General features: G+C 38.8%; 2 long non-coding RNA genes across 3 annotated transcripts in view; both read right to left on the bottom strand.

Annotated features, from left to right (window-relative positions):
• The window catches only part of LOC145785971 (uncharacterized), a 167,884-nt gene that overhangs the window by 135,618 nt on the left and 10,168 nt on the right, over window positions 1-22,098 (bottom strand). The gene's annotated exons all lie outside the window — the stretch shown is intronic.
• On the bottom strand, window positions 1,772-21,755 carry LOC145785911 (uncharacterized). Its single transcript, XR_014291224.1, has 3 exons — window positions 21,632-21,755; window positions 17,893-18,077; window positions 1,772-1,870 (listed from the first exon to the last, which is right to left on the bottom strand). It is a non-coding gene; the product is annotated as an uncharacterized LOC145785911 (long non-coding RNA).

Below are 22,098 nucleotides of genomic sequence, written 5' to 3'. Positions count from 1 at the left end.
TGTTAAATGACAATGAATCTGCTTGATTTTTCACTTCTATGACACATACTAAGCACAAAGATTAACTTAATTTACAAAATCGACCAAATTTGACGTACATTTACGACTAAAATTACATTATTACAAAAATGACCACTTTGTAGTGCTTTTAGTAAAAACACTTCTCTTAAAAGTGATATAAACTTGTACCTTTTGATGATTTTGAGCCATCAACCGACTTTCTATCGTCTGTGGTTAATGAGATATTAATTTTTTTTTATAAAATTGGGGTTTTTCGAACTTTAGGGGGGTGTGCCTGCACCCCCTGGGGGACACCGACCCAAAATTGTGTTTGAAGGTGTTTTTGGGGTCAACTCCGAATTTTGGTAAACTAGACTTTTTGATTTGAAAGAAAAACATTTTTTCACTCCACCCTACTGTGTATGGGCGGGAATGCTAATCAGCAGCGTCCACTACAAGCCACTTTTGTCGACTTGTGTCGTACATACAAGGACTTTTTCAAGAGTAATCAAAAAGTGCAATATTAATTACACAATTGGAAGGAAGCTGCAAAGGATAGGTCGGATTAGAGATCTGCGCTGAAGAAGATGTTGCAACGCTTGAAAGGTTAAAAGGAAAAACACTCAAAAAAAAGAACATCAATAACACCCACAACAGGCTCTCCCGTAAGATCTTAAATATCTCAAATGTAACCGAACTTTTAAAGCTAAGATTGGATTCCTTAGCCATTTAAAAACTCATTGTTAGCGTTTTCATTACAAAATCCATCATCCTTGAAGACGAGGGACAGCCATCATGGCCATCACAACATTAGCAATATATTTTGTCGTAACCGAAACTGCTCTAAATTCTTGACCAAAATTTATAAAGCATCGCTTATATATTAATCTTCTAGTTCAGTGATTTTCAACTTTTCTTTTTTCAACCTTTCTAATCCATGCACTCTTGCAAATTAAGATTGGCGTAACAATTAACAAGCTTTTTGGCCGTGCTGGTATTTGTAAGTTTTGATCATTCGACAGTCTCCCGACTATAAATTGAAAATTAAAAATCTCTAAATTAACCCCACAAAAAACTAATAGCAGCAATTGCAACGACGGAAGATGAAAAAAACTCTCATCACAGTCTCGCAGCACCAAAGCGCCGTTTTGAAAAATGATATAAACTTCATCGTAGTTTCTTGCAAAATTCCCACCGTAGATTTTATATGCAGCGCATATTATAGAATGAATAGTTGATAGACCATCCCAACTATGCAGAAGGGGGTCTAGAAAAAGTTGAGAAAGGACCAGGGTTTTAACAAAGTAAAATTTATAACATAAATGAACAATGCAATGTAAAACTTAATGTCCAAATAAATAAATCGAAAGAGGGTGTGGTGGGGGCTTGCTCTCCAGAAAATTTGGACAAATTAGTTACAATCTTGCTTGGGTCACTTTTTAGGCATTTTTAGAAGCAGTATTTTCTTTATCGAGACTTTGTGTGCAGCCAAATTCATCAAATTAAAATTGGATTAGGATAGACGTTTTGTTTAGGATTTACGTTATAGCCGACTTAATACAACATGTGCTTTATTGAAAAAAAATGTCTTTTTATCAATCCGATAAACAAGAATTTTCGCGATATCTTCAACTTTTCTTGACACACTTTGTGAATGACATGATTTTATTTTCTGTAAACACAAATTGTACAATAGTACTTTTGAAGTTTTCGTAAAAAAAATTTCGAGCAGTTTTATTAGCATAATTAGCATAATATTACCATATACATTTTGCAATATATATTAATTATCAACATAATTATATATATTGCAAAGTGCACAAAATGGTTTCCATGTTCTGAATCTTCTTTTCCAATGTCATTCCAATTCCTGAAAAAAAAAAACATAGATTGTCGTTAATTTTTTTACTAAAGATATGTTGTTTTTTTCCAAAAAGCCATTGGTCTGCAATTGGACTTGCTGTGTAGCTGAGAGGTGAGTGTTCTGCACGACACTTGACGACATCGGATGGAATAATTTGCAAACCACAAAAATTCGATCAATCTCACTAATAAAGTTTGTATTAATACAACAAAGCATCAACAAGTCTGTGAAGTTGCTTGTAGGATGAAGTTTTTCAAGAAGCTTTTTCGTCTGATGTTGAATATTTCAAGAACCCATTTTGTTAACTAAGAGACTAAATCTGAACTTAACTTTTTCCTTTCATATTATTGAGGTGAAAGACCAATGTTACATCATTGTGACGTAGTTACTATGCATGCTTTTGTGACCACAGAAATTTTTTTTATGACATCGCAGCATTTTATCAACATTTATTAAGTTTATTGCTTGTTGGATCTAAAGTTTCTAACTGTACAGTTGATAAACTTGTTAGAGGCTTTCACTAACATTGCTCGAACTTTAAAGCCACGTTAGACTTTATGGGAAGAAAGGGGCGTTCTTCCTGGCTATCAGCACAAGGCTAACAGCAACGGAGTGGTAAAACGGTCGAATACCCTTTGTTCCAGACAATTGTTCACCTAATCAAACGTCATATAAAAACCGTTCAGGTCTACTGAATCTTAGCGTATTACGTCATGGAATTTTTCCTAAACATGAGCAGAGATTGCACCATCGTTCGTACGACTTGTGTCAAACCTGTTTAAACCTGTTTCAGTATCAAACCTGTTTAAACATGAAATATTGGTTCACCAGCTTTGAACACCTGTTTGAATTGCATGACAATGTCTTTCATTATTGCGTCACAGTTACTGCGAACGTGAGTTTGAGATATTGCTATCTATTCTGGTCATTCGTAAAATGGTTGCTTGAGAGTTAGTCGCACATTTAACTGTTTGCTTAGTGCTTGCTAGCTGGACAAAAATTCCGTCTTTATCCAAGTAATCTGTTCTGTAGTGACAATTTTTAGTGGTGTACGCGTTGCACCCATTTTCGATAGCCGCGGGCTAATTTTACAGGAAAACACTTTTTGAATAGACGTTTCGAAAGAGTGTTTCTTTTTCGGTCATTACATGCAGACGAACGGATCCGGGAATTTTATGTTACAATTTTCCCACGAAGAGATTATGGTTTACCGCTGTGACCATAAATAATAAAGACGTGGCTTGTTAGCTGGTAGGCCAAGAAGCACTAGAAGCACATAAATAATAAAGACGAAGTTGTTGGTTGGTAGGCTACAGAAGCAAAGAAATAATAAAAGAAGATCTTGTTGGTTGGTAGTCTACAGAAGCAAAAGAAAATTAAAGACATTTCTTCTCGGTTTGGTACTGAAGAAAAATAACTTTGACATTCATTGGCAAGAAAGAAGATTAAAGACAATCGATCTGTGCTTGAAGATTCAAATCGAAGAATCCAAGCAAGTTTTGTGGACTTTTGGACTTCATATACTCGTACAGCTACGGTATCGTGCATTTAAATTCCTTTTTATATTTTTACGGTCTTTGCAGTTAAGTTTTTTATAACTACTGTAATAATTTTGTGTGTTTGTGTAACTTAATTTTTTAATTGGTAAATTTAGCCTCAACATTTAATATGTCTACACTCGGTGGCGACAGGGACTCGGCCGCCGTCGACTCGACTGAGTTTAAGCCTGATGATGTTCTTTGCGGTCGGGCAGGCCATTCTGGGGAGGGACCCAGTAACGATGAGGCTAAGTCAGTTCGAGAGGCCCGCCATCTTAGAAGGGATATTTTGACTCAAATTGGGGAACTTTCTGTAGCCCTAGGTTCTTTGAGTGATAAGCAGGAACTGTTAATTTTTCGATCTCACTTATCTACTTTGGAAAAGGATTTACGGCATTTCCAAGATCTTTTGAGTAAAATTTTTAACTCTGCAATCTTGGCAGAACTTCGTGATAGGGTAGATCCCGAATTTAACTCGTTAAAGAATAACTTCGAACAAAAAGAAAGTGAGTTCTCAGATATGTTGGATGCTGACATACATCCTGAGGATAGCGCCTCAAATGTAAGCACTAGGATGTCTAGGAGTTTGTCTCGGATAGTGGCACAAATTAACTTACAGCTAAGACGAGAGGAGCTCCAGATACAAGCCGAGGCCGAAGCGAGAGCTGCTGAGGCCGCCGCGAGAGCTGAGGCCGAAGCGAGAGCTGCTGAGGCTGCCGCCAGAGCTGAGGCCGAAGCGAGAACTGCTGAGGCCGCCGCGAGAGCTGAGTCCATACGAGCTGAGGCTGTCGCGAGAGCTGAGACCGAAGCCAGAGCTGCTGAGTTCGCACTCAAAGACGCCCAGTTGAGGGCTGAACAACGTAAGGAGGTAGCTTTAGCTGAATATCGATCAGAGGTGGGCTCCCGGCGTAGCTCTAAGAAGGGTTCTTCTAGGCATTCCAGAAGTGAACATCAATCGCGGTTAAATTTATATAACCTTTTCCAGACACCTGTTCAATCTGTAAGTGGACCAGTGTAATCCACACGTTTTCAAGCTGTTTCAGGAGGTCTCGGGGCCGCGGCTAAGGATCTTCCGAAGGATCCAAAGCCAAGGCCTGCGAATTTTAGCCGAACTCCTCCCCCAGAGCATACAGGTCACGGGGCCGCCATCCGAAGTAATGTTATGCCCCCTTCACAGTTTTTTGCGCCGCTAGTTTTTGATCGCCCAGCTACACGTAATTTGGGTGGTTGTGAGAGGCGTATCGCGTCTCCTGATTTTAACTTGTGTAAGGAGCGTGATCGGGCTGTGCATGTGACTGAGCCCCCTCAGCCCCTTAAGGGATATAGCTTGTCTTCTCCCGCTAAATCGAGTTCTCAACAGCAGGATTGCTTTTTTGAATACCAAAATAGTAGGACGTTTTTTGATAAGGCGGCCTTGATTGGTTACGATGGTAATAATATGCCATTTATCTTCTTTAAAAATCGTGTTACGGCCTTAATGGCAGTTTCGCCCTTTAAAGGAACTCGTTTGACTTTGTTACAAGCAGCTTGTGTTAGGACAGCTGCGCAAACGATTGCTAATTTGGTTTCTGACACTCCTGGCTTGTCAGAGGAAGACAGGATAGAAATGTCGTTGGCTCGCTTGTCTCAACGTTTTGGAGTTCGTGGAGGTCTTTTTGCCGAACCAGAAATTAGAAAGTATCGCTATGGTAGCAAATTGACTTCGATCTCTTCCAGTGATTTAAAAGAGTTTAAAGATGAATTGTCGCAGTGTTTGCTTTACGCGCAAGCTTATGGTCAGCGTGATAAATTAGAAGGACGTTTTGTTTTGGATTTGGCTAAGCGACTCCCGTTTGACGCTAAGCAGCGTTATCTTGACTTTTTAGGTGATCAGTATGGTGGTACTGATGAGCCTACTTTTCAGAGTTTGTTTGATTTTGTAGTACGGGAGGAAACGCGCAAGTCGACTGATTTTAGCATTATGCTAATGGGCGATTCTGGTGAGTCGCAGCATTTTAAAAAGTTTGGCAAAGGAAAATTGCCTTCATGTCCGGTTAGGCAGACGTCGGTAAAACCCCATGATAATGTGATTTCAGGGAGTTCGCAGTACTCGACTGCTGTTGGCGCACCGCGCGGTGGTGAAGCCAGACGTAAAAACCTACCGGCATGCATTTGTTGTTCGTCACGTGGTCATGTTGAATATCATTTTTTGTCTAATTGTAAAGAATTTTTGCGCTTGACACCTAAAGGTCGGAGAGATGTCATTGTGAAAGCTGGCAAATGCTTGAATTGTTTGCGCCAGCATATGGTTAGGGATTGCGTTCATGCAAACAACTGTCGTAAGTGTGTCCCTAACAACGATAGGAAACACTATTTTCTTCTGCATGATTTTTATGTGACGTCACGTGATTCTCTGGATTCGATTGGCAAAGATGATGCTGGTGCCAGAGTTCCTGTGCGTAATGTTAAGATTGGAAATGTTAAAGCAGCTTTTAACCGCGTTACTGCTGCTCGTGTTTTGAATCCAATAACTGGCAAATCGAAGTTGGTGTATTGTCAGCATGATCCTGGTTCGCAGTTGACGTTTGTTTCGAGTGATTTGGTGTGCGAACTTGGTCTTAAACCGTACGATAAAGCGTCGTTTAAAATGGATACCCTGGCTGGTCAGAAAGCTACCTGTGCTGACCTTGTCAAACTCAACATCCAGTCGTTAGAGACAGATGAACTGTTTTGTGATATGACTTCGGCGGTTAACCCAGCTTGGGCTGATGATGTTAAAACTTTACCGCATAAGCAGGATTTAAGTGGTTTCCGTCATTTTCATGACGTGAATATGTTTCATTTGAATGATTGTAGTACTGTAGATGTACTGATTGGCAACGACAACGCTTATTTGATGTGGGCCAAAGAGGAGCGTGTTGGTGAAAATCGTAGTGAACCGCATGCTTTGCTCACTCCTCTCGGTTGGTTGGCTTGTGGTGGTAAGTCACCCTTAGATGAAACCTTTGCTAATGTGTGCAGAGTGCAGACGTCTTCAGAGTCGGATGTCATCTCTGGCTTTCAGCGTAAAATTGAGTCTCGTGATATGGAAATAGCAGACCTGAACAAAGTCATTCAGGATTTGACCTTGCAAAATGAAACCTGTGAATTGTCTCGCAATGACATTTTGGCTAGAGAACTTAATTGTTGAACCGAATATTGAGTTGAAAGATGGTCGATTTGAGATACCTGTACCGTTGAAGGAAGATATTGATTTACCTAACAATTTTGTGTTGGCGTCAGATAGAGCTGCTGCTTTAAGGAAGAAGGCTTTAAAACAACCTGAACTTTGTGATTTCCTTACTGACACCATGAAGGATCTTAAATCTAATGGCTATATTGAGCGTGCTGGTGAAGCAGAAAATGTAAAGGGATTTTAATGGTATTTACCATACTTTGTGACGTCACAATTAAAAAAGCGTATTGTTTACGATAGCAAGTCTGAATTTCGAGGAACTTGTGTTAATGATGAAATGTGTTCGGGTCCTGACTTGTTAAACCCTCTGGTAGATGTCTTGGCTAGATTTCGGCTTGGTAGACTTAGTCTCATGGCTGATGTGACTAAATGCTTCTTTCAAATAAAGTTACCTGAGTCGCAGAGGGATTTGTTTCGTATATTGTGGTTTGAAGATGATGACCTTGAAAGTGGTAGAATGGTACCCTTTCGTTTTTGTGTACACCCTTGGGGAATAAAGAGTAGCCCATATATTGCTTGCTTGGCTATAAAGAAAATGATCGAGCAGAATCCCAGCGGTGCTGGTGAACTAACTCTCTGCAATATTACAAATAATATGTACATGGATGATTTTATATTTTCGGCTGATAGCTTAGAGGAAGCTCAGCAAATCACTCATGAATCAATTGCTTTGTTTGATAGCCGTGGGTTTAAACTTGTTAAGTGGAGTGCTAACAAGGAGGCTATGATTGTCTTGTCAAATTTGGATAATGAGATGCTTTCACCTTTGATTCGTGACATTGACTTTCAGACTGAAAATATGACTTTGCCATCAGCGAAGACATTGGGTTGTGTGTGGCAAACCGAGTCTGACGAGATGCGTATCGCATGTTCCTTAAAGCCCTTAGCTAAACACACGCGCAGAAGTATGCTCAGTCAGCTTGGACAAAATTTTGACCCGCTAGGCTTTGGAGCGCCATTTTTTCTAAAAGCACGCCTGATACTTCAGCAATTGGCAATAGATAAGTGTGATTGGGACACCGAGGTCCCTGATAGCTTTGTTAAAGAGTGGGAGTCGTGGCTTCGCTCTTTGGACCTGCTTAAGGATTTTTCGTTACCGAGATGGTATTTTGCAAACTCTGGTGTGTGCAGTCCGGATGATATTGTTTCATATCAATTGCATGGGTTTAGTGATGCTTCGAATCAAGCTTTCTCTTCTGTTGTTTACTTACGTAGACTGGTTAATGGAGTTCCTAGTGTGTCTTTCGTTTTGGGTAAATCTACCATTGTTGTAAAAAATCAGTTGTCTTGGCCGATAGCTAGGAAAGAGCTTGTTGCCGCTTTGAATACAGCAAGACTCGTGAAGCAGGCCTACGAGGCATTGAAGATGCCCGACTGCCTTAAGTATTTTTGGTGTGATTCTCGGACTGTGTTGCAGTGGGTTAAAAACCCTGATTTACGTTTGAATAAGTTTATCACGCGTCGAGTTGAGCATATTTTATTGTTGTCTGGAGCCCAGGATTGGCGTTTTTGCCCTACCGATATGAACCCAGCTGATGTTGGCACAAGGCCAAATCTTATTACAAAGAAAGAATTTCGAGAGTTGTGGTTGAATGGTTCTAGTCTTCTCTATCAATGTGAAGAAATTCCATCTGTAGAAAATGTTACTTCAGTACCTGTCCATAGCCTATATCTTCGTGACGAAGAGGAGTCGCTTGACGTTGGACAGGGTGGCCTTCACAGATTGATCGAGGCCGCACCTTCTTTGTAAGTTATGAAAAAGAGAATCGCTTATTTGGTTGCTTTTGTTGAATTTTTGTGCTGTAAAACGAGAAAGCGTAGCTTTGTGAAGCCAAAACTGGACGCCTCTTATCTTAATAGAGCCTTAGACTTAACTGTGAAGTTTGTTCAGAAAAGCGTGTATGGCGATGTGGTACATTTAATGACCAAACGATCGCCGGATGCCCTTGAGGAAGTGATAAAGCGGGGTAGTGTTGGCGCTTCACAACGTGAGAAGGAACGCTTGAAAGAATTGCGTTCACTTAAAAAGTACAGACCTTGTGTAGATGATGCTGGTGTAATCCGCATTGAAGGGCGCTTAAGTAATTCTCCCGATATTTCTCTAGAAGCAAAGCATCCGATTGTTTTGCCTTCAAAACACTCCTTCACTAGGCTTGCTGTACTGTCGCATCATAATCGAAATGCGCACTGTGGAGTACAGCACACTTTGTTGTCTACGGGACAGAAGTTTTGGATCGCTAATGGTAATGCCTCCGTGAAGAGGTATCTTAATGATTGTGGTGTATGTGCGATTGAGAAAGCGCGGCCTATAAGGCAGCTCATGTCTGATTTACCCTTGTCTCGCACAACTGCCCATAGGAAACCCTTTTTTGATTGCGGCTTAGACTATCTTGGACCTTTAACCTTTGTTGAAGGTAGAAGTCACAAAAAAGCTTGGGGACTCTTGTTCACATGTATGGCATCTCGAGCTATTCATGTTGAGCTAGTTACGTCATTGTCGCTGAGTGATTTTTTACTTGCCTTTACAAGGTTTACAGATTTACGTGGGCAGGTTAATGCTATCTATTCCGATAATGGAAGTACCTTTCAGGCAGCATCTAAGAAGTTACCCGAGTTGATAGAATCAGCTGAATTTCACAACGCCCTGAGACAGAGAGAGATAAACTGGGAATTTATACCTCCGTATGCTCCGGCGCAAGGTGGCGCCTGGGAGGCAATGGTAAAACAATTTAAAATTGCATTTTTTTTCACATTTTGGACTCTTCAATTCGTAAGCCCAATTTTATTGAACTGCTTACGTACACAGGCAGTGCCGTTCGGATCGTGAACGAACGCCCTTTGGTACCTTTGAGTGACGACCCTAGGGATTTTACTGTCATCACCCCTGCCTCACTTTTGACCCCGTTCTTAGACCCATACTGTGCTGTTGGGCAACCACATGATCGTGACCAACTAAGAAGGGATTATCAGTTCAATTTGTCACTTTCTCAGCAGTTTTGGAGTAAATGGATCGATTTTTACTTGCCAGGTCTTCAGGGCCGGAAAAAATGGCTAAAAATGGCCGAGAATTTGGAGCCTGGTCAACTTGTAGTGGTGGGTTCTCTCCAAGACATTGGTAAACGTGGGAAGTATCAACTTGGGAGGGTGCATGAGGTAGTTCCACAAATTAGGAAAGGGAAGCCTGTGGTTCGTAGAGCCAAAGTTGCCGTCTGCAACTATGATGAGAGTACGGGGAAAGTGAAAGTAGACTACGTGTTGAGGGATATTTCGTGCCTCGCCCCCGTAAAGAACACTTAAGTGTTAGGGTTTGAGCCTGGTTCTGTCTGCGGTGGCCGACCCTTGTCTGAGCCCGGAACAGTCGGTTATTATCGCAACCATTGTATATAGCGTCATTTTAGCGTGTACCTATGGTACCAATTTCATGTATCGTCGTGTATTATTCGTATTGCTGTTCATTCTTTGCATGCCCTTTGTATTTGCGTATTAACTTAAACGTAAGTGATTCAAACAATTTGTGTATCATGTGTTTTTATTCATTGGCTCACAATTGTCGTCAATTCTTTTTTAGTTATGCCATGTCAGACTGTCATAACTAGGGGCCGGTATGTTCCAGACAATTGTTCACCTAATCAAACGTCATATAAAAACCGTTCAGGTCTACTGAATCTTAGCGTATTACGTCATGGAATTTTTCCTAAACATGAGCAGAGATTGCACCATCGTTCGTACGACTTGTGTCAAACCTGTTGAAACCTGTTTAAACCTGTTTCAGTGTCAAACCTGTTTAAACATGAAATATTGGATCACCAGCTTTGAACACCTGTTTGAACTGCGTGACAATGTCTTTCACTATTGCGTCACAGTACTGTGAACGTGAGTTTGAGATATTGCTATCTATTCTGGTCATTCGTGAAATGGTTGCTTGAGAGTTAGTCGCACATTTAACTGTTTGCTTAGTGCTTGCTAGCTGGACAAAAATTCCGTCTTTATCTAAGTAGTTTGTTCTGTAGTGACAATTTTTAGTGGTGTACGGTGTTGCACCCCGATTTCGATAGCCGCGGGATAATTTTACAGGAATACACTTTTTGAATAGAAGTTTCAGAAGAGTGTTTCTCTTTCGGTCATTACATGCAGACGAACGGATCCGGGAATTTTATGTTACAATTTTCCCACGAAGAATTATGGTTTACCGCTGTGACCACCCTTGTCGCAAGAATACGGTGAGATACTGAAGAAGTGAAGAGCCCAGCCTCATGGGCGAAACACGGTTAATTAATCAAGTTATATAATCTATTTTAGTTATATAATCTATCGCTGTTAATTTTTGCTACAATCGGCTGCCGAGCAAAGTTAGACTTTATGAAGACACATTTTAAAAAATATTTGAAGCAGCGGCAACTGTTTCATATTTAGTGAATTATTGTTCGTCAACTTGTATTGTCCACCTGCTAAGTTGGATCACATCGAAGGATATTGAAACGTAAATCCTATTCGCACTTGGCACCCAGCAAACGGAGGTTTCAAGATAATAATGTATTCATTGCGCTTGTACGCGATGCTTTGTAAGCGCTTAGAGCGGTGGTTTTTTAACCAGTGGTGCACGCACTACAAATGGATTCGTGACCTGCTGCGATGGGATGCGGGGGTGTTGAATAATTGAGGCAGTGCCGGTCTTTGGGGTGTGTAAACCGTGCAATTGCACAGGGCCGTAAATTAAGGGACCCGCAATTTACTTAGAAAATGCAGTAATTTTTGTGATTTTCAATGGAAAATTTCGATTCACAAGCAAGTACCGGTAACCAGTAGCGTAGCCAGAAAATGTGAAAGGGAGGGGTTTTGACAACCCAGCGGCGGGGGGTCTGGGGGGGCCTCCTCCAGAAAATTTTGAAAAATTACTTTGAATTTGGTGCATTCTGAGAGCATTTTCAACAAAAATGTGGTTACGAATATTACTGTAAAATGGTGGTGTCTGGTGGGATAGCAAAAGGATAAGATCACGTTTTCTTCGGCATTTTTCGGAAATAAAGCTAAGTCGCTATGTTTTCTTGTTGCTAATTCCTGGCTGAGATGTTTGGTATTGGCAAAACTTGCTCTTTCAATGCAATTTTGTTTAAAATTAGGCATTTTTTTTTAGACTAAAAGCATCATTCTCAATATCGTGACGTCACACGCGTGCCAAAGGGGGGGGTTGTAACCCCCAAAACCCCCCCCCTTGGCTACGCCACTGCCGGTAACCTTGAAGTCAGTTGCGGCGTTAGGGTGAGGCAAGTGCTGAGATTGTCGCGTTGGGCCACCTTTACAAAGTTACATGCTTTTAGGCCACCCAAGACATTTCACTATGTGGCAAATAGTTAACATTGCACTGTGACAACAGAATTTTGTTTTGTGACAATTGCATTTAAATAGAATACATGCTACTTTCAATACAAAACCATCAGTGACGATCGGTGAGGGAAAGCAAGGAAAGCAGTGCTTAGGCTACCTGAGCGAAAACTATGCAAAATATAATGACTGAATTCTAGGTTTAACTTATTATTTTTATCACGTCTATTTTAACTTGAAAATTACTGTATTCGTGACTAGAATTACTCGTAACGCTTGTGAGTAGTCTAAGTCCTCACCAAACCGCATGTCTTGCCTATAAATGCCAATTAACGCAAACGCTTCTGTCAGAAACAACCACTGAAGCTCCAGGGAAGCAACTACTGTATCAAAGTTGCTTTCCCAGGTTCAAAAAATGTCAAAAAACGCCTTCATTTTATCCAATCCTCACCCGTTTTGCAAAACGTCACCAGCTGCTTAGCCAATCAGATGTGTTACGGTTAGAGTTGCTTACCCAGTGATGTCAATGCGTACATTCGCTAGAGCGGCTAGACTAACTCGTCAGAATGGTCTCTCGTCACGGTACACAGCACAGCATCATAATGGCAAAAAGCTTGTTGCTGTTTTTTGATGTCTCCTCGCCATGTACTTTAGCCTACTAGCTTTCATAGTCATGCCTTTGCCCTTTTTACAGCGTTGATATAACGTTACTTCGCCAATGAACGTTCAGGTACGGATGCAATATTTAGTTCGTTAAGCTTCTATACGCAGGATGCAAACTTATCCAGCTTTTGTACAAATTGCTTGCGGTTGTAATGTTTAGGCCTAAGTGTTAGTTTTTATAGTGTAGGCCTAACTGAATATCTGAGAATGAACATTCATGACGAATTAAACATTTAGACAACTATTATTCCATGTCTAACACAGGATTTTGGTCCTGCAACGTTAAAATTAAGATTTTTCATGACTTCTAAACATTAAATGGATGTATGATCACGGCATAGGCGAAGCACAATTTGACAGATTTTTATTTTTGATTTGTTTTGGAAATGCTTTCAGAGCGCACCAAATTGGAAGTGTTTTTCAAAAATTTCTGGGGGAGACCCCCCAGACCCCCCGCTGGAAGTGTTGCCTTCGACAACACGCCTTCGGGCTTCGCTCGACGGTTACGTCCTTCGTGCCTACTACCTTGCTGCAGCATATTTCCAAGTTGCTTTCCCAACGGTTTAAGCCACCGAACGTCACTGAAAACCATCGCTATTATGCCAGGTATATGTAGTTTTAACACTTTGCTCCTCAAAGGGAGGCCAGATTTGGCCCCCCCCTCATATTTCCTTTAATTATTTGAAGCACAGTAACGCCATGCACTTGGTTTTTCTTGACTTTTCCTAAAATTGCCAGGCGGATCTGATGATATTAAATTTGATGCTAAAAGTTGTGTAGTTTTCTTGTAAATTCAAGATTTTGGTGAATTTTTGCTATTTCTAGCTAACTTCCAGCAAAGCGTGAAATGGATTACATTGCGATGACAAGCCATAAGCTCATAATTGCTTCGTGCATCGATATGCGCGAGCAGAGAGAAGCATCCTCTTGCTTTCTTTTGTTTGGTTTGACCTCAATAATACAAAGCGCGTTATTTCTTATGCTACAAAGAAAAGCCAGTGATCGCAAAGCTGTTAATTAGAAACAATAATAGCAAGCTTTTTTGCGTTATCAGCTCTACAAAGAAGAATAGCAATCCACGATCAAAATAGTAGGCTATGGAGGCCACAAACTATTCAAAACAGTTGTTTCAAGCAGATAATATTCATTGACGAATAAAAAACGTTACAATAAGAAATCTTTTCTTGGATAAAGACACGAAAACCTGGTTTCGAAATAAACGTTCTATGGAAATGCTCTCATTGACAAAACTTGCAATTGAGGAAATGTATCACTGCAAATGCTTTTGGGAGAAGCCGGAGAAATAGCGTTTTTGCAAACAGTAATTGTGAGATACACTCAAAATTATGAGATAGGCTCCATTTGCACGTAGCAGCTAACTCGATGGCGTCCCTTCACTGCTTTATGTCGCCTACTTGTTGTTATGTCCTGTATTTTTGTTTCACAGTGCACTGTGTTTTGTTTCAAAGAGCGCAAAATAAAGATGATAATGCCTCATCTACATTACAAAATATTTTGTAATGTAGGCCTACAAACAAAATGTACAATGTACACAATGTACATTACAAAATATTTTGTACTGTAGACGAGGCATAAATTTAGGCGTCACATAAGACAAACAACAAATCAGCTTTCTTCATCATTGATTCAACATCTGAATACGTTGCGCCAATGTATAAGAGGCCGGCTATTGTGAAGACCCGCCATTTATAAACGATCCGATTATACCAAAAGTGGGACAAACTAGTGGATCAAAGAATGAATAAATAATGCTGAGAAAACTAAATCTAAGTGACGAACAATACCGATGTCTTCATTTATCTTGGAAAAATGCTGCCTAAACTTATCAACAAAAAATACAGTAAATAACGGCAAGGATCCCGAAAGCAGAATTTGCTCGACTTTGGCATGAATTTAGTCAGACATCTACAGTAATAATTCCACACATACAATAACGGGCTCTCAACTGCTGTAAGATACATAATAATCAACCTGGTTCTGGGCGATTTGTGTAACAGTTTAGGGAAAGACACTACTTGAAATGATGCACCACACAAAAGATTTTCAATGAAGACTGAGTCTAAAAACCGATGTGGATAGTGCTGCACAATAACTTCAAGTTTAGGACAGAAGAGGCACAAAATATCACGATAAAAATAAAGACCTTGTGGGAAATTTTCGAGAATCATAACACGATGCAAATACCATAAACGCTTAGTTTGCATGCTGCTCTAAGCTGGCCGGCAACCACAAAGGTAGACAATAGCCTACAGGCAGTTTATAATTCGATAACAGCGCAATAAACATTATAAATACGTAAACCGACAAATTTCTTTTACAAACGTTTTACGTCTAATAGTAAATTTTCCCCCAACAATTTTTTGTGAAGCACTTGCAAACCACGGTTTTGTAAAATAATTCATCATTATTATTTTTTACTTCTCGGATATTGTAAAACGTCATCAGCAAAATCACAAAAAAAATTTCATTACTTCAATGTAGTAGGCCTAAGAATTTTTTATAGAATTGTAGCCACGTTGTTTCAACAAAGAAGCCATTTTTTAGCAATGTAAAGTTATAGAAAATAATTTGCAATCATGCAAATGGTTGGAAAGAATCTAGGAAGTCTTCTCACAATCTGGCACAAATTGATTATGTTTATTGTATCTCAGTAAAATGTTTTACGACAAACTTTGAAGCTTCGTTATAATCATTTTTATCTTTGAAGTCAAACGTTATTTTTTTTGGCCAGAAACATAATCACTGCCTTGCTGACGTTGTCGCTTTTACGCGTATTTTTAGTGCTTCAAACAATAAGGACCCAGTCAGCAATCCAGTCCTTTTACATTGATTCAACATTTGTAAACGTTAAATTTATGTAGATTTGCTGACTGTGGGTTATTTCACATTTCCTTTGTTTACGCATGTTCCTCAATTCGCTGTTGCATTATTTCGACGCTGGCGGACTAAAAATGTATTTTCAAATTGATTGACACAATCTTCAATAAAAAGTGAGCTTCGAACTTAGCTTTGTTGATGTAAATGCTGTATTTTTTGTGGATGTAATTTATGAGTCATGTTTATAAACACTCGTAAGCGAAATGACTTATGATGTGGCCTGCATGATATTTGTGATGCGACTTGACACAAATCCACAATTTCAAAAGCACCTAATTTGAACTTAGAAATTTCAGATTATTTCAACAACTTGTTCAATTGTCTTCTCTCTACTAAAAATATTCATACTACAAACTCAATTGTAGACCTAAAATACACAAACGAAGATGTAAACAGCTATTCAAGCAGGCTAAGGTGTTACTTATGAGAAATTTGGTTCCATAAAACTAGAAGCTAGCCATGAGTTTCGGAATGCATTTAGTTTAGGACAAAAATGTAAGACAACAAACGCAGTTTTGTTTTTTTCAAATTCGTGTAACAATATTACTCTGATTGTAACTATTTTAGAATCAGTGAGTACTGAGTAGCTTACAATAAGATTTGCTCGCAAGTCGTAAATTCTAATCAATGCAATGATTCGGCACACCGCACACACACTTCGTGCGTTCGATCGAGCTCTTTGTTATTTAGAAGTTTGCATGAAATCGGATTAGCACGGTTAATTAAAGGCGGCAAGTTAAATCAAAATTGTCGTTTTTAGGTACCTTTGCAAAAATTGAAATATCAAGTTTAACATATAAAATTTTAAAATAATGAGTTTTCAAACTTATAGACAAATGATTTGCTTTCACACCAGTGCAACTTCTGTTGAAATAGCATCAGCGGATAACTCGTAACAGCTGATTGAATTTGATCCAAAAATGGCCCCCCCTTGAGCAGTTAACTTCCAAAAAAACGTTGAAAAGCAAAGGGTTAAAACTAAACATTTAAAAGGCCTGGATTTTTTAAACGCCATGTATCAATTTGCTTAATATTCTATGAATTCAGAAAACTTTACTCTTGTGAAAATTTAAATACATGTTACTTCCAGTATTAAACTATCATTATTATGCCCTATGCATGTAATTTTAAAAATCTAACAGTGGGGGGCCAGATTTTTTTTCAAAACGCCATGTAGCCTACCAAATGTTTAACATTGCTCAGTGACAACAGAAACCAAAATTTTCAGTCTTGTGGCAACTATATTTAGATACATGTTACTTCCAGTACTAAAATGTCATGGTTATTCCATGGCTTTAAAAATAACACTTTTGGGGCCCGGACATTTTCAAATTGTTTCAAGTTGATTACTCTGTAGTACCCAACCTAAACGATTTTAAATATTAATACACTTGTTATTGTTATTGTTTCAAAACTCTTTCAAAATATTTTGCAACGAAAAGTTTCAAAAATTATCATTGTAGTGATGTAGCGACAGATCGTAAAATATTACTTTTAAACTTTTAGTTTGACTGTTAGCACAAACCTTCAAAAGTCTACAGATTGTGACAGGCCTGGCCGCATCTTGAGATATCTCTGGTTCATTCATTTACAAGTTGAACAGATGCATATGAAAAACTACTGTTTCATTATTTTTAAACTTACTGTCACAATCAATATGCAAAGACTCACGAAAGGCTACATTATGTCTTGACCGAGCGTACTGTTTTAATTGTAAAATTCTTATGCTATATGTTATTATCGGTTACTGTCTTGTAGTGACCTCTTATTGAGAAATCTTTATTATGTGACGTATTTCCAGAACATTCTGTTCACGTGCAAGTCGGGAATATTCTTTGCTTGACTTGCCAGGTGTTGGGTGTTGTGACATGATAAAGATGTTTGCCAGTTGTAAAACTTGACAGAACAATGAGTTCTTATGATGTAACGTTATCTTACCTTCTCGAAGTTACTAGACCATCAAACCTACCATAAATAGTAGCGTAATTTGCGTAAATGATCATTATGAGAGACTGTAGATGGTTGTTGTAGTTGTAGTTAGAAGTAGAGAGTATAGTGAGACGATTGTTGATTGAAGTTGAAGCTATTGAAGAGAGCTGGTGCTCTATAAATTGTGATCGAAATTAGAATCATATGAGAAGCTGTGAGTGAATCACGAAGTCGATTAAGAATTATAAGCGCTAGAATTTATTGCTGTTCATTGTTACTTTGATTATTTGCTGGAAGTGTTGAGCTGTTCGTTGGAGTCCTTCAAGTATTTTCATATATCATTTCACAAGTAGAACTATTCGGCATTTAATTGACTGCTTTTCGGTGATATCCCATTAAACTACGTCATTAATCCTTTCCAAGTCTCTTTCCTGGTAAGAAATAAAAAGAATCGTGACACTTACCAAAATCATTTGTTGGTTAATATCCCTCATCAGCGTCAGCACCATATTGGGCATCCTCGTCACCCAAACCTCCTGCTTCATCACCACGGCGGCGGCAGTTACGAATACATCTGGATCGTCGTAAGGCACAACACCGATCGTGTCTACGGCACGGAATTCGTCGGCATCGATACACGCAAGACCTTCTGAAAAATAAAAGTTCAATAATTATTATTAGGGCAAGTTTTTGTTGCACTAAAATCGTGAGAAAGTTGCACTTAATTTTAGCAAAAGTTGCAGTAAAAAGTTGCATTTGTAAAAAGTTGCAAAAATTTGACCTCGAAAGACCAGACACAACCTGTTTCCGTTTGTGCAGGCTTGGCCAAAAGCCAAGTCATACTTCCACTTCTAATTTAGTTCGGGCACTGTCGTGCTTAGCTAAGGTTGTTGAACTTCTAGCTTGCAAGCTAACTGTTGCGTCATAGGCTAGATAACATTAAGATGCAGCTAATTCCATCACATGGCTCTTTGTTATGCAAATCAAAGGGAATAGAACCATACTAGAAATAGTTTTATAGCATGTTTTTTAAATCACTCCTTTACGTTTTGCGCAATACTTGATAAAAGTTGCAGTAAAGAGTTGCATGAAAAATAGAAAAAAAGTTGCAAAATGTTGCAATATAAAATTCCTACAAACAGCTTAAAACTACATAAATTCTGAGTATTTAGGAAGCTGTCGGAAGCTGTAAAAAAAAGTTGCAAAAGTTGCAAAAACTTGCCCTAATAATGATGCAATGCCATCATACGGCATTTTATCAAATAAATTTGGATTAAAACGCTGCAAACCAGTAATTAACAAGGCAACCAATTTTTTTACCTAGAAAGCTTGAAATTTTGACTTTATAATTTACAAACTTTTACCTAATTTTGATCCATAACTTTCTGCGTTTGCAACCCAAATGCGAAATACAAAGCATATTGGAAATTAAACCGTTATGTAAATTTATCTTTGTTTTTCTAACAAAATAAAAAAAAAATGTGGAAGACTCAACAACACCACAGCTAACAAACAGGTAATGAAAGTCACTCGAAAAACTGTAAAAGATAAATATAGAGTGTCTTTAAATATCCCGAAATTACTGAGATGGTTCTGCAGTATTATACTTCAACACCAAGTAATGTTTCACAATATCGCCTTTGAAGTTCCTGACTCTCTTCAAAAATTTTCCTAAAATGGAGAAGCTTCTCTACTGATACAGACGTTGCTTGGGAGTTCCTCAGCAGGCTATATGTGGTGAAACATCATCTCGTCCCATTTTCATAATGCACTTGATGTCATTCCTTCAGATTCTTGCTTGTATATATTGTTTAACCTTGGGCATATTTATAGGCTAGCTAAAGACAAATTTGAAAATATCAGGAAGCTAAAACACAATAATATATGTAAGTTATAATGGTTTGAGCACAGTCTCTATATTACTAGTCTGGAAGCTCAATGGCGTTGCTATGCAAGGCAATGTCTTAGCATTTGAGACAGCGCCTCAAGTGGTAGTAGGGTGCTTTTACAATTCGTAGCCAAAAGTCTAGGCAGGCTTAGCCGAGTAATGTCAACTGCAGGTTGTTTTAACTTTAAGTAGGCTAAATTCTTATTTGCAGATTACCGCTAAATAGGCCTAGGCTATTTTTTCTTATTACCAGATTATCCTACTAAGTTAGTCTTAAGTTTTTAATATAGAGACTGTGGTCAAATCACAGAATCTGCTTGGAAGACTGTATGCTATGCAAATACAGGCATATTGCCAACTATCAACGGTGAAACTGCATGATATTGTGGTTGCAGACTGTTTTTAACTAATGTAGAATGTTTAGGATGTTAGTTACAGTTAATATGTAGCATGACTACAAGTAGTTAAAATATGATGTGAGTTTTCAAATTACTAAGGAATTGATTACTTTATAGTTTGAAGTAGTGATCTTTAAAGTTCATAAGTTTCAATGTACCAACCCAGGTAGCAACAGTCGACGTGCAGCTGGCGTCATCAGGGCGGCGAGCGCTCACATTGGCGACATCGAAAATCGTTAGCGGTAGGCCAGCGCTTGAATGGCGAATCTCGTCATGACTTTTTTTCTTTAAAGTTTATCGCTTTCTGCTGGCTTCACGCCATCGACTTTCGCGCGAGAGACGCGCTTTCGATATTCGCTCGTTTTCCGCTGACAACGCGCCGTCGAGTTTCCTACGACAGGCCGCGCTTCCCGCTTGATTAAAAAAATTCATCATACCGGTTTAGTTGCGCTTGATTGAAGTCACGTGCCATTTCAAACAAGCAGTTGATATGAGTTGAAGCCTGTTTGTCCTTTGTCTAATTGTCAGTGGTGCCACTCCTAGTGTTTTTTCACCAGATCTAGTGATTTTGGATTGCATCTAGTATTTTTTTTTAGCGATTTAGCTTTATGTTTGTGTACATAAGTTTGGACAGTGTTTAAAGTAGCCCCACCTATTTTTTGTTTGGCTGCATCAATGTGTTTGTAGTGCTTTTCAAAGTGGACAGCAAGTTTTTTTGTCTGGTTACACCCAATGATGACCAAATTTGAGATATTTAGCATAAATACTTTAAAGAATACACACAAAATTTGTGTTCGATCTTAACGCTAGTCCGCTAGCCAATGGCTAGTGAAAATTTGCGCGGACTAGTAGAAATGTTGCAGTAGGCTATCTAGTCCGATTGGCTAGTAAAAATATTCGCCGGTGAAAAGTTTTGGTTTACAAAATGGCGGTTGGTGACGTCACTCTGAAATACTGCAAAAATTTGCTTGGCAGAGGCGAAATTGCACGAAGAAGGCTGTAAAGTGGGTCAATGAGCACGTGACTACTTTTTTCTCGCAACTTTGCTAGACACGACACGTGTAGTAGTGAGCAGTAGAGGTCAGAGAAGCCAGCAAGCCAAAACACTTATCTCAATACGTCATCAGACAAGTGAAAAGTCAGTAGGCTAAACTGGTCGGACTAGTGAAAAAAAAGTTAAGATCGACCCCTTGAAATTTTCAAATGAATGTGAAAAGTGTTTAAAGTAGCTATAGCGTAGCCTACCGTACCTTATGGTAGGCTTACATTTGATGAGTATGGAGTTCTTAGACTACACTACCTCAGAGATTGTGAGTAATATTGCGTTTTTGACAATATATTTGCAAAGGCCAAATTTGGGCAAATTTTTTTCGCCCCCCCCAAAAATGTTTTACTCTCCTGCGGCTATGATTTCAGGGCTCTCTATATCAAGGAAATTCAGTTCTATTTCGAAATTTTAAGGACTTTTAACACTCACTAACGCCATTGGCTGTCATTTTAGATTTAAGCTTTTTCTGTCTCCTGATTTATATTTTAGTGAAAAATTGCTCATGCGTCTGAATATCAACCTGGTGCATCAAAACGTGGAGCTGCTGCTTGCCTGCTACTTCAGAAAGTGAGTTAATGGTACATTACAGATGTTCATGTTTTTTTTCGCTTTGCAGGTGGTAACTAGGGCAAATCATACTTAAAAAAAATTAGAACCTTCTAATTATTCAACTGCTCAGTTTTAATTTTTAAAACTTCTTTGTTTTGCTCTAAACGCTTCCACATACATAGCCTACTTTAGTTTGTAAAATAGAATCATGTTTATTAGACCAATTTATGATGATTTTTAAAGCATAACCTAATGATTAACCAATATATAGAACGTGTAGTTGTTTGGTTTGAGTTCACGATCTAGACTTGGCTTGTTACCTTGTTCAGTTTTAAACTGACTATTGAATAACGTGTGGATGTTCATTTAACAGCGATGGAAAATAAGAACGGTTGGAGGAAACGATTGTACCGAAACTGTGTGGAGAGTTATGCGACCTTTTGTGAATGACGATCTGGCCGCTCAGTTTAATTGGACTGGAAAAAATGTAAAAACTGCCTTTCTTGATCTGAAAATAAAAAAGTGTTATTTGGTAAGTTTGTATTTATATAATTGTATATTTAAGTAGTTTTACGAGCTATCGTCAGTAGGCTAATAAGTGCTGCCAATGCTAACACCATGCATACTACAGAAGGATGGTGGAAAATGCCAGGCCTCTTTGTTTTTATGAATGTAAGTTAAATATAAATCAAATCAACTGAGGATTAACAAATTGGAAGTTTTATTAGGAATGGAATATTTTTCTGTAATATAAAGGTTAAAATGTGACAAGGTCCAGTATTAGATC

This window comes from Aplidium turbinatum, chromosome 16 (genome assembly GCF_918807975.1).
Source record: "Aplidium turbinatum chromosome 16, kaAplTurb1.1, whole genome shotgun sequence".
Lineage (NCBI taxonomy): Eukaryota > Metazoa > Chordata > Ascidiacea > Aplousobranchia > Polyclinidae > Aplidium > Aplidium turbinatum.
This window is presented reverse-complemented; position numbering and strand designations above follow the sequence as displayed.